The following is a 12,422-nucleotide window of genomic DNA, read 5'->3' on the forward strand; positions in this document are numbered from 1 at the left end:
TAAAATTGATTTTGAGTTCTTATACAATAAATTTTATATCCCAGGTTTACATTTAAAAATACAAATAACAAAGCAATAAAGTTGTTTAAAAAATATATTAAGAAATACATTTATGCGTCCAAAATTCATAACATCTAGTTTTAAAAACTTGTGGAAAGATATTAGATTATGTAATTTATTATGAACATTATTGTAGTTGTTTATTATTTTATTGAGATTCATTTTTCATAATTAATAGTAATAAAAAAAATGATTGAGGAAAAAATCCTTAGGATATAGGGGAAAAACACATTAAATTTACATTGTTTGAAATAAAACTATATAACAATATTTTTTAGTAACAATATTGTTCTATACAGATGTATAAATAGTTTAAGTAACATTTTAGCAATGATTCAGACCTTCGTTTGGCCTTTACTTTTAGAAGTAAGGTAATTTTAGAATTTGTTTTAAAATGAGTTTAAAGAATATAATATAAAAAATTCAAGTTGCACAAAATATTAATGATAATGTATTTCAGTTTAAATAGTTTTAAATGTGATGTGCGTTTTTAAAAATGAATTTCATATTTACATAAAACAAAATATATGCAATTATGTCTCAAAGATTATTTATTAATACTTTAAATGTTCAACGTTTCGGGCAACCAGGCAATCCTAAAGGATAATTTATTGAATAAAAACTTTATTTTAAACTCATTATTAAAAATTGTATACAACATTATTAATAATATATTAGCATACCCTACTATAAATTCACACTTCATATCCAACTTTTAAAAAAAAAATTTGCAGGCTATCCTGCCAACTATTAAAATTAGTTAAGTTAACCTATGAAAACATTAAAACAATAGGGAATCATATTAATTGTTTCTTGTTTGTTAGTTTTGAAAGGACGTTTAACAGTCTGGTCATCAACGCCCGTTGGTTTTGGTAAGGCCTAGTTGTTCCATAGTCATAGCTTTGGTAAGGTGTACTGATCCGCACCAGTGGGACTCATTTCCGTGAGATTTGAAATATTATCTAGCCAGGAAATTATAATTTATTTAATAATCGTTATGATAGTAGAAAGGATGATGAAAAGCAGATAAGTAACTTTAATCTAATTAGTCTAATTTTAAAAATAAGGCAAGATAAATAGATAATTATAATAATTAAAGGCTGATTATAAAGTTAGTCTGATGGATGAATTTAATGACTCTTACTATTAGGGATTCGTCGTTTCTCAACGCCAACATTTGTTGGTATCCCTAACTGGTTCAGAATTAATTTGTAATGATGACATTCTTCAAAGATGTGTTTGACGGTCAGATTACTATTACATTTCGAACATTTTGGAGGGGCCTCTCCTGTTATGAGGTGGATGTGTGTCAATCGGTTATTTCCTATTCTGATTCAGGTGATCACTACTTCTCGGCGTCTACTAACATTTTAGCAATGATTCAGTCCTTCGTTTGGCCTTTACTTTTAGAAATAAGGTAATTTTAGAATTTGTTTTAAACTGAGTTTAAAGAATATAATATAAAAACCACTTTTTTTTATATCACATTAATTTATAAATAAGCTTTAGAATTTAGGAAACCATATAATTTTAATAATTTGTCTGGCAGACTTAAGAAGAAAACAGTTTTAAAAATGGCCAGAGAGAGCCAAAACGTTGAAAATATGTGTATAAGTGATTAAATATATAATATAATTTTGAAAATATTTTATTATTATGTAGTTTTATTTTAAATAATCCGGGTTTAATCTGTCCCTTGAATTTTTTTTGTTCAATGATTAAATAGCAGCTTTATTATACACTCATTATTAACAATTTTAAAGAACATTATAACAAATAAATTAGTCTACAACATTATTACAAGTGATTTCCAAACATAAATTCAAACCCCATATCGAACTATTAAAATTTTTTCAGGCTATCCAGTACTGGTCTAATGAAATTAGTTAAATTAACCTATGAAAACATTAAAACAATAGGGAATCATATTAATTTATTAATAAGCTTGCCTTATAATCTTTTGTTTAATTACCTATTTTGTCATATTTTCATTTAAATTTAAAACTTTTAATAAAAAATTAACTTAACACTATTATCACACGATATTGTACAAGCTTCTTTATGTCTAGTGTATAATCAATTTATTACAAACTGTATTTTAGTCTGAATTCTTATTTCTTTTATTAAAAATCCTGTCTAAGTTGATTGTAAGTAGTAAAACAAAATTTAACCATATTATTCACAAATTAATTTTGTTTGAAATTTCTGTTTTGCATTGATTGAAATCCCTAGTTTCTGTTTTAAAATTCACCTTATAATAAATATTTTCTAATAAATAAATCTCCCTGGAATATTTTTCATTTGTATATATTATCTTTATGTAAAATTATTGTATTGCCAAAATCAAATTTATGTAGGCTTTTAGATGCGTGCTGCGCCCTAGTGGCGTTTTATAACGATCCTTCTCCTTGCTTCTTTTATTATTGCTGTATTGAGGGTGGTTGGCCTAGATTGGCCGAAACCTTGGACACTTAACTATCAATGAATAGTTTTTGAGACTTCATTGGATACAATTTATTTTATATTAACAATAAATCTATTATCTAAAAAGTGATAACATTATATTGTATGTATAATAAAATTGTACATTATATTGTACGTATAATGTACAATGAATTGTATGTATAATATTGATTAATATATTGTAGGTGAAAAGCCCTAAGAAAAAATGACTTATACAATAACTAATAATACTACTTGAAGGAGTACAATTAAGAAAACCATTTTAATAATGTGTCTACTGGGCAGAAGAAGAAAACAGTGTTAAAAATAGCCAAAGGAATGGAACAAAACGTTGAAAATATGTGTACAAGTAATACAATATAATTTTTACAAATATTGTATTATTATGTGGTTTCATTTTTCAACTATTCGTGTTTAAGTTGGTCCTAAGAAGATTTAGTTTGTAAAAAAATTTAATTTGTAAAAATTAATTTAATTGATATTTATTAATTATTTATTTATTTATTGAACCTAGTGTCCAATATCCAGAATTCATGCGTTTTTTTTTTTTTTTGTTTTTTCCTTAGCCCTAGGATTGTTTTAGAGAAAGTGGGTAGTACAGAAACTTATCTACTACAACAGAATTTTTTAAAGTGGGATATGAGAATCCATTTTGGAATATATTGATTAGGAATCAGTTTCTAAAGATGGATCTCACTGGCTTAATTATATGTTTATATCTTATCCAGTAACTTAATAAGTCACTATATCAATCTGATTTTAATATATTTTACTTCAAAACCGAAAATTCGGGATTTAAGAGGCCATGCGCCACAGAGCGGATAATTTATAGTTAGGAAAGGAAAAATATAGCTATACCACCCGTTTTCGTTGTACACATTCATCATGGTTTATAAATAGACCCTGCCAGTAATGAAAATGTACCACATGCAAGACCATTTTAAAAATCGTTAAACTTAGATGGCAACTAAAAATATATCATAGGTTTGTAGCTAATAGTAAAATCCTAGACTATTATGATATTTTATCATTATGTTTCATTTAACCAAGAAATCAGTCCATATTAAAATATATTTATCCACAAGATAATGTATTTTAGAGCAGACGTTATCGAATAAAATTACTAATGCACTTGGTACTTCATATGTTAATCAAAATTAATCTCTTACATATATCAGAAGGCACGCACCTGTTCTTTGAAGGGAACTGACTTATTTAAATAATTTCTATACGAAAGTTGATTGTTTTTCGCAGTAATCTAGAAGCATTCTGATTTGACCAAGCACCGTTTTTCATTTATGGTTTTGTTTTGAGATACTCCCCTTGCCTACTAATAGGATGAATTATCGTTAAAAACTCATTAAATAAAAACAAATTGACGGATCATCACTCAATAAATACGTAAAAAAACTAATAAAATAATATTTTTCATTAGATAGATACTACAATCATAATTTCATTCAGTTAATCTTCAAACAATCTTAACGAAACAAATTATAAATAAATCTCTACCAGTTCAACCCATGAAGGGCAGGGGACCTTGGAAGCAAGTAATGTTACTAGACCAATGGTTCTGCGAGGAAATGATTTGGTCTTAATCATGCTCAACCGCCAGATTTTTTCCCAACTAAGGGTACCCACTTCACGAGGATAGACCTCGGAGGGTTCTCGAACCCGCAGAGTTGACTAGAGGCTAAGGTAAAAGAATAAATAATTGTCACAGCCGAATTTGAACTCGGGTCCGTAGTTAGTAGCATAGTGCCTTATCACTGACCCATGCCATTATAATTTTTCATAGCCATTGTAATACGAATTTTGATACATGTTGAAATTGAAAAATAAATAATACTTATAACTATACATGGAGGAAATTTTTCAAAAATATATACATAAACCAATTTATTTCTTCTCTGACTAATATCAGATACTAGATTTTTTTTTTACCTTAGCATGAAAAAGTTCAAAACAGTTTTATTAATCATATGAATTACTAATATATTCGGTGGACGTTTAGAATTTATTATGAAGTGTCATCGAACCGTTAATATCTGTTAGCTAAGTAATTTATGTAATACAAGAGAATACTATTGCCAAGTTAGGCGTGATAGTACCCTTTAGTTCCGAAGGGACTTAAAGTCCGCCGTTCATTCTCATCCACGTTATAACGGATTTCACGGCACGGTAAACACTATTTTGCATTAACAACCTATTTATAAATTCATGGTTTACTAAAGCTTAAACTGAAAAGGGTCCATGGGTTAAGATCTTTGAAAGCATATTTTCACTGATAAAAAACTAAACTGGAATCAAATTCGTCAATAAACTTACAAGTCGGCTGGTGTTAACATGTAAATCTTTATTAGTTTTTGTATTAAAAAAAAATCTGGCCCAAACTTCAAATCGAAATATTCAACTAAGGCTTTTGACCTTAATTGTAGGAATACGTAACTTGAGGTTAGTATGAAATTTAAATTTGTATAAATGTTAAGAAGAAAAAACAAAACAATAATATTAGATCATATCTAAATAATCTATATGAAAAAAATTGTATGGTTTATGAAACAATATTAAATATTACATCATTCTACTATCATTAAGTTTTTTTGAGTCTGTGTTGGACAGTTATTTTAAGATATATACATATGTTTACGTTTAAAAATAAAGATTTAAAGATGAAAATTAATATTTATTTTATTACGAGAATTTAAATTTGTATACTCTAGTATGCATATCATATCATAGTTATCACTCACTATATATGTGAAAGTAATGTAAATCAACTTTCATTCTCACTACCTCAGATGATAGTGCATATATACATAGTTGTATATCAATGATGAGTATATAACATACATATATCAAATTGTAGAATTATATGATTTGAGCTTATTATGAATTTAAACTTTTTTCTATGTTACTTAACGCTTTCAAGGGTAACAAGCTGTATTACTTAATGTAGTTACTAAGAAAAACATTTATGCAATACTATTTAGCACATCTAAATCATCAACAGAACTTTTAATTTGTATGTTATATAAGGCAATGATAAATTTAATATTATAAAATGATCTAATTGTCGCAGAAAATATGCTCCAAAGTGAACAGTTCATAATAAACATAACACAACAGAGTACTAGATTTTTTTATCTTTATTCATCATGTACATTTAGTTTTTAATGGAAATATATGCAGATTATCGTGCCTTTTAAGTTTATTCTTGCCAAAATATATTATAAATACATAATATTTTTTGAAATTTATTGGATATATATATTAATATTGACCCAATAAGACAAATACTACATACAAATGAAAAAGTATAGTTAGGAAATACAATGAATTTATGCTGTAAACAAAACGAAACCTCTCTCATTCATTTCAGTTAACGGCCATGTGTCGTAGTTCACATTATTTATATTCCATTTGGAACGCGTTTCAGTCGGAGATATATTGGAACAACCCACTTTCGTAATTTTTTATTTATAATTTGGAATGACATTGTTATAAGTAAACAATAACTACCATGAAATTTCATATCATTTAATCATAAACTGTTTTCACTAACTATATTATACTTATAGTTACTAAATCGGAATCTAAAGCTTATATACAGCAACTCAACTATTTCTGTGAAGAAAAACACAAGAAAGTGGTTAAAAAAAAGTTTTCTACATTGTAACTATCAGTTCAACGTCTAAAAAAAACCAAGCAACAAACAAAGCTCTCAATAGAAAAATATAAGTGGTTAAATTAGAAAAGTTTGACGGTTGGAGGGTTTTTATTTATTGTTTTATTATAGCCGTGTCGTGCTCTTAAATTGCGAAGCTCTGAAATCATATTCTACGTACCCATGAATATTTTTCAAGATATCCATCGGCCCGAAAGCGGCCCACAAGATACCCGACGCGATCCCATAGACCACGCACTCCCTGAAGCACTAGACTATAAACACCGCGGCGGGAGCAACAGCGGAGTGCGGAATCGAAGGCGACTCCAGCGCCGCGTCGCAGATTTCTACTGAACCAACCCCTCAGGATATCGGGACAGGAAATGGAAACTTTAAATTTTCCATCTCATTTCCATTTTTTTTTTTTTGAGTCATTATTGAGCCTAAGAAGTGGTCCTTGAAGTAAAAAAAAAGTTTCGAATTTTATGGACAATATCTTTTCGAATTCATGAGAATGTTCTTGATAGGAAGCGAACCTGTTCGAGTAGTAAAAGGAGATATTACAACTGTTTGTATATGCTCTTTCAAGTACTAATAAAATATTAAATCCTATCCATAAAAAAATACAATTTAAAATATTTGAATCAGAGACGTCTCATACAGTCTAGTAAAATTATTAGTTCATCTAGAAGTAATTGAGAACTAATTTCTTTCAATGAATTTGGGTCCAAAACTATTTGCAAAAAGACGATGAAAAAGTTAACCACTCTCTGAGAGTGCGTAGCCTTATATGGTTTTTCAAATGGCTGCAGTATATTTTTCGGTTTATGGCCAATAACTCATGAAGTTGTTTTAAGTAGCTTAACTAGGTATATTTCTAAAATCCCAAGGAATAAAGTTCCGCTGATTTCGCTATATAACAAGCAAATATCTGGAGGTACATATAATCCATATTTTAAAGGTAAAATATTTTTACCTGACAATGGTGTACTTAATAGATTGAAAAAAAATATTTTATTTAGTTTCTTATATCCAGAAGTAAAAAATGTGCCTATCAAATATTAACAATTTTTTTTCTTATGTGTACACAAGATCAAAAACCATCAAAATTGCGGTTTTTGGAGTATACTTGTATGTATAGGAATATTTTCATCAGATTACGCGCAATTTCTAATAGAAAAGGATGAGATTTTTCACTTGGAGTAAACAAAAAGAGCATTATATGTTTTGGAAAGAAAGTATTATATAGTATTTTAACAGCGCATCACCGAAAGTTTAATTTATCAATTTTTAAATTAAAGGTTTTTCTCATTTATCACACAGTCCTCAATACCTTCAAAACTAGCAACCCTAAGCGAGAAAAAAATTAAAACCTTTCTTAAATTGCAGTGGAAAGTAAAATTCTTTCAGCATTTCAAACACTAGTATTGTTATTAAAACGATGAATAGCATTTTTGAATATATATTCAATGGGGAATATCACGAAAATTATTTTTCCTAGGAAAATAATCATTATAAACTACTCTACGTTACATCTAACGAGTTACAGATTTAGCTCTGATTGAACTCTTTAGATTCAATAATTTCCAAAATTGAATTATTCAAACACCAAAATATTGTTTCAAACAAGTTGATTATAGATAAAGTATCACATGATTAGATAAAATGTGATATATGTTTGTTTTTTTGTCCCTTAAACCAAGCTCGTTGATATTTTTGGACGATTTTGACTAAAAAAAAAATCGGAAAAAAGACTCATTTCTTGTGAAAAGTTCAATATCTTATTTGAGGAGATATCCATTAGGACTCAATTTAAATACACCATACACCATAAAGTACTTTATAATGATTATCTCGTTCAAGAAAAAAAAATTAAGGAAAAATAAATCAGATTAGTTTTTAGCGCCATTAAAACCCTTAAAAATGAATTCTCATTGAAATAAAAAATTAATAATATTTGGTCTTCATTTTTCTGATATTTTCTTTTATTTGTGGAAGTCTGGCATTTACATTACATTTTTAACTCCTCAGGTTTGGTACCCCCAGTTTGAATAGGTTTGGTTTATTTATTTTCAAATAGTTTGTGGTGCGTTAACAAAGAGAAAAAATAACGTAATTAAAAAAGATTATATATAGGGAGATGGTCAGGGTTGCGGTCAAAGGAGAAATAAAAATAGTTTACAACTATTTATTTTCCAACGTTTCGCCCCACTTTGCAGGGCTTCATCAGGGCTGTCCAAATAAATAAGTTGAACAGCATTATATATTGTATAAAAAGATTATATTTCAAAATTTCTAATTGCTTGGTTATTGATGAATAAAGGTATCAAAATGGCAAAAGGAAACTATTTATTGCCTGATTGAAGAAGAGATGACAGAATGGCCTTGTTTAAATGATAAGTTTAACAAAGGTTCTGGTAGATTCTGTCATATCTTCTTCAATCAGACAGCCCTGCAAAGTGGGGGCGAAACGAAACGTTTCTTAACAATAAATAGTTTTATTTTACTATTTTGATACCTTTATTGACCGCCAACCGGAATATCTTCCTACAATCTACTTCATACAGTCAACTATCTTCTTCCAATTTCTATTATTTTATTTCTAAAAAAAATCGTATTTAAGGATTAGAAAGAACACTAAAATGAATTTGCCTTACTTTTTTCTTTTAACAAATTTACAGGCCTACTTTGCTAGAAGAGTTGCGATTTGTTTACACTTCTAATAAAATCAATATTACTCCTTTATTGTTTTGCATAAAAAATAAACCAATTGGTAAATAACTTTTAAATCTATATATCAATAGTTAAGGCATAAAACATTTTTTAAAAAATCGAAACTGAAAAGTTCTTTCTATTTAAATTACATTAAAGAAAATTGGTTTGATTTACATATTTCTAGCTTTATCTCGAATTGATAACAAGACCCATTGGTAAACAATGGATTAAATAACTGAATCAGTGTCATAACAACCAAGGGAAAGGAGAGACACAAAGTTTGAGGTAAATGTTATTGTGATAACACTCATCTAATACTCAATTATAAGCAGTAATAAACATATACCTATTTGTTTCCGTCGATTGATATTCAATAAGGAGAATGTTTTATTTCAAAAATAAGCAACAATATAGAAAACAAGTGTGAATCATTTATTTTATTGGCCACTAATTAATAGGAAAAAGTAATAAACTATATATTATAATATTAAAAAAAATCGAGTAATACTAATATATCTTTTCTTTATATAATAAAAAAAAATAGTACGATTCCGCACTTATATAATACATTGCAATTGCGAAAATTCATAAGATCCTGGAGGATTTACTAATTGTACAAATTAAAAAAAAAAGATGAGTATCAATGGAGAGTAAATAGAGTATTAAAGAAATCTCTCAAATTAACGATTTGTTTTTAATTTCGAACTATTGATTCAAAATACTGATTTACAAATTAATTCCGATTAATTAATTTATTTCAAGTACTGATTTACAAATTGATGGATAAACCAAAATGTTCATTTTTCAAACAGTACTCCTGTTTTTATAATTTCAAAACGGTAAAATATCATTCAAAGATTTGAGATGATCATTTAAGATTCGAAGATAGATCATACAGTACTAACTCTCAAAAGTTCATCAAGTGAATTTTTATATCACTCAATGGAATAATTTGAATAAAAAAAAAACAAACTATAAAAAAAGAATTTGCCAAAAGAAATTTATTCGTACTAAAATTAAATATTTTATAAAAAAAATGTTACTACTAGATAACATTTTTTCCTTATTACTTATTTATTTGTTCCTCTCCAGTCTTACTTGTTTATTTTCTATTTTTAAAAACGCCTAGTAGATAAATTTAATATTCGCTTTTAATAAAAAATTCCTACAAATGTTCAAGAAAATTATGTTAAAAAAAATAAATAAATAAACTGACATTTTAGGACAATCTTTTGTTCTCAATACAATCTTAAAAATTATTGAAAAAACAAAAACAAAACATGAACACTGCAGCTTAAAAACTACTTTCAAGAATATAAATGTTGAATAATATATTTCATACCTAAGAGTATTTAAATAATAAGATTAATGGAAGAGTTCAAAACATGATCTGAGTTATAGAAAAGAATAATTTTGAGTTGTAGAAATGATGCAGAAATAAAAATGTTTAGCTACACAATAGGCGCTTCCTAATAAACAACAGATTCAATGGTTTTTGTGACATCTGATACTATTATCGTAATTTAAAAAAGACGAGTTCTTAAGTCTTTGACGGTCTCTTGCTTTCACAACTGTTGGAGTTAGGGCTCAAAACATAACTAGATTTGATCCCTGATTCGTAACTGGGATATAATTTCAAATTTCAGGAGAAAGGTCACACACGAGAGCGCCTTTTAGATGGGTCTAGACCTTATCCACCTGCATCCGTCCGGGTGCCTCCTCCAGTACGCAGCCTGGTCTCATTCTGCGTCTACTTCTTCACCTACATCTTTTTGTCTTAGTGGCTCGCCGATTCCGGGTGGTCGAGCTCTTCCTAACATAAAGTGCGTCGGGCCGACCACCTCTTTCCACCCGTAGATGAATTCCCTGAAGAAGGGATAATTCTCCTCCTTCATTAGACGAGGGAAGTCCAACTCGGCGATGGCGAATATACCGGTTTTCCTGAACAACCTGGCACGGTGTCCTTCCATGGTGGTGCACTCCAACACTATATGCTCCGTAGTTTCAGGGACTCCACACGTAGGGTACCGGGGGTCGATGTTGTTCCCAAAACTTTGCAGCTTTCCCCGGAACCCACCATGTCCTGTTAGGATATGCGAGACCCAATAATCTGGGAGGACCCACAACGCTCTCAGTCTTGAATGGATGGTAGGGAAGAACTCACACACAAATCCAACTATATGTTTTTAATATTTTATGATTTTAATTTAAATATGTATACAAAATAATGTTTTTTTTAGGAAGGGTGAGATTTTTTTTTTAAATAAATAAAAAATTTGTCCCTTCCTAAGCCTTTATGAAAGTAGTAGAGAAAGTTTCTACCTGACCCTCCTCATTCGTCATCTCTTCTTCAATCAGACAGTAAGTTCCCCCTATGTTTATTGGTTATTTTTATTATTTTCCTTAATATACCCCTTTATACATGTCACTATACCTCACCTAAGTCACGTTTACTTCACCTATCCATTTTATCTTTTACACCTACCTCTTTACCATATTTCTAAAGATTACACTTCTACAATTTATTAGTCTAGATCTGTATTTAGAACTTTATCACGCCTGGTTGTATATATTCGTAACTAGTTTATAGTCCACCTAAATAATAATGTAAGCAAATATATATTATTATTTTTTTTATATATACATTATAACATAACAATTTTTTTTTAATTTTTGTTATTTTAATGTTTTTTTTCAATTCTATTATGTTTGTATCCTGTTTTTTTCATTTAGTCCAGACGAGGCCCTGCAAAGTAGGGCGAAACGTAGGTTAACAATAAATAGTTTTATTAGTTTTACTATTTTGATACATTTAATGACCACCACCCGGACTATTTTCCTACAAAATAATATTTTCTCTTTAGTAGACAGCATCAACTATTCTAATGAGGAGGTAGAATAAATGAAGTCAATTGAAACTGTTTCACTAAAAAATTCGAGAAATAGTACATGAACACCTTTAAATACACACCACTTGTTATAAAATATAACTGTGTAGTATGCTATGTGCAGTGAATGGGCTCGCTTCATCTCACCTTTTCAAACCTATAGCCTTAATAAGGACCATAGAAAACTGAGGGGAAGGGCGAGGAATTTAAAATTTCTTCTCCTCAGGCGTTTTAATTTTTTTCAATATTCTTTAACACCTCGTATTCCGCAATTCTAAGCAGGTTTCTAGGGAAGATTGAAAAATAATTTTCTTAAAAAAGAAAATACTTCCGGTCTTACATTGATACTTAATCTATAATAGAATTAGTGATGTTAAAGATAAATAAATTTTAACCTATTTTGTATTAATATTTTTTTTTATTTCAGCATTCCGAGAAATTTATGAGAGGCTATGATTCTGCATTAGCAAATTTTATAATTCATAGAATACCGCAAAATATTATTATACAGGTGTAATTGTATTACTAGAAACAAATAATGATGTGTAAATTTACTATTTTTTGAGTGATTCGTGAAAAAACTTCAGATAATTATTAATGTCACGATACTAAAAATTAATTATAATTAT

At 28.6% G+C, this 12,422-nt stretch overlaps 1 protein-coding gene and 1 long non-coding RNA gene across 8 annotated transcripts in view; one reads left to right on the forward strand and one right to left on the reverse strand.

Moving 5' to 3' along the window:
* Positions 1-12,422, forward strand: part of LOC106685129 (facilitated trehalose transporter Tret1) — a 228,444-nt gene that overhangs the window by 169,322 nt on the left and 46,700 nt on the right. Inside the window, exon 1 of one of the 5 annotated variants that reach the window (XM_067053259.1) lies at positions 9,149-9,190. The exons of the other annotated variants lie outside the window; for them this stretch is intronic. The gene's annotated coding sequence lies outside the window, so the exon portion shown is untranslated. Of the gene's footprint in view, positions 1-9,148; positions 9,191-12,422 lie in introns of those variants that run through there. 5 annotated transcript variants of the gene reach the window in all.
* The window catches only part of LOC136797241 (uncharacterized), a 136,554-nt gene that overhangs the window by 87,464 nt on the left and 36,668 nt on the right, over positions 1-12,422 (reverse strand). Inside the window, exon 1 of one of the 3 annotated variants that reach the window (XR_010845084.1) lies at positions 6,372-6,483. The exons of the other annotated variants lie outside the window; for them this stretch is intronic. This is a non-coding gene — a long non-coding RNA (uncharacterized lncRNA). Of the gene's footprint in view, positions 1-6,371; positions 6,484-12,422 lie in introns of those variants that run through there. 3 annotated transcript variants of the gene reach the window in all.

Source organism: Halyomorpha halys, unplaced genomic scaffold (assembly GCF_000696795.3).
Source record: "Halyomorpha halys isolate HHAL.00 unplaced genomic scaffold, Hhal_1.1 Scaffold661.1, whole genome shotgun sequence".
Taxonomy (NCBI): domain Eukaryota; kingdom Metazoa; phylum Arthropoda; class Insecta; order Hemiptera; family Pentatomidae; genus Halyomorpha; species Halyomorpha halys.